This window comes from Halichoeres trimaculatus, unplaced genomic scaffold, assembly GCF_033239565.1.
Source record: "Halichoeres trimaculatus isolate MK-OKI-2021-1 unplaced genomic scaffold, fHalTri1.1 fHalTri1_scaffold_21, whole genome shotgun sequence".
Taxonomy (NCBI): Eukaryota; Metazoa; Chordata; class Actinopteri; order Labriformes; family Labridae; genus Halichoeres; species Halichoeres trimaculatus.
Genome location: NW_027437199.1, coordinates 8,521,291 through 8,522,685, shown reverse-complemented (window position 1 = coordinate 8,522,685; position 1,395 = coordinate 8,521,291).

Here is a 1,395-nt window from a genome sequence, read left to right as displayed (position 1 = left end):
ACTGTCACTGAGGAAATGAAAGCAAGGGGAAGTTCTCTTCATGAGCAGTGCATGAAACAAAAACATTCAAAAGGAGAAGCAAGTTTCAATCAAACAAGTGAAAAAAAAAGATGACTGTGCAATGAAGGAATGACAAATAGTCTCACAGGATGATTTTCATAAACGGCTCAAGTTCAGTCCAACACACAATGCAACTCTGGATCCATTCTTGTGACTTGGTTAAAAAAAGCAAACATTCTGGAGGAATGTGTGAAATGTGCAGCGTGGGAGGAGAAGTTTGACACATGTTGCTGTTTGCTCGACATGAAATGTTGCCAGGGCTTTCAAGGTGCGGCTTCACCTTTGCTGTCACTGCTGTCGAACTGTGATGCGTGCTCAGCTGTGAAGGGGTTTTATTGGCTAATACAAACACTTTGATAGAAAGGCTTACTCCCACATCGCATTGGAGTTTATTTATTCAACTCGACACAGCCTCACCATTGCTAAGTAAACATTACATCAAAACTGACTCAAGACCAGAACCTAACATCATGACTTCATGATATAAAAATGATTAGTTCAGTGTAATGTGTAACTCAGGAAGTATGCTGTATTTACATTCTCACTCTTCTAGCTTCATTATGTTTATTAGCAGTGAAGATTTTGGAAAACTCAGATTTAGAAATAGAGTTTTTGGTTCTAAAACGTCAGAGCTACATAACGGGGTATGCTGGAGAGAACGGCCCGCGGTCACACTACTCCAATATAAACCAGACTTTAGCGGATGTCACACACGCGCATGGCCTGCCTACATCATTGTAAATTATCTGTTTACATGAAGCGCGATCTCATCAGAGTCAGCACAATAAGACACAGAGAGCACTGCTACAACTTTTATGGACTTTCTGGTAAGTCATTTCAGCCCGACACAGCCCTCTAACACCCCGCTTTATTTAAAATGATTATCGAGAGATGCAGTGATCATACGTCATGGATCACAAGCGTGTCCGCATGCTTGTGCTCATGCATGAAGTAAACCGTGCCGAAACCCACCTCTGTGAAGCGTGCCAAGCAAAGAAGTGAATTTTGCTCAAGCACGGCACAGTTGTGGTCACGCTGGCCATTCGAAACATACTTTAGGGCCAAAGTACGGTGGCCCTGAAAGCTCACAGCGCTGCAACTTAAGAAAGCATATGCAAAACACAAGCAAATTAAGAAAACATCTTCATCAATTTGACAGTAGGTGCGCAGCACTTAGAAAACACACTGCAAAGACCACAACACAAGACATTAGACAAACACGCTGCAAATGCGTTACAACACAGTGGCAGTGCATTTGCTTTCTTAAGTTGCAGCGCCGTGCGCTTTCAGGGCCACCATACTGAAGTGTGCTTAAGCACAGCATGGTTTGTCAGT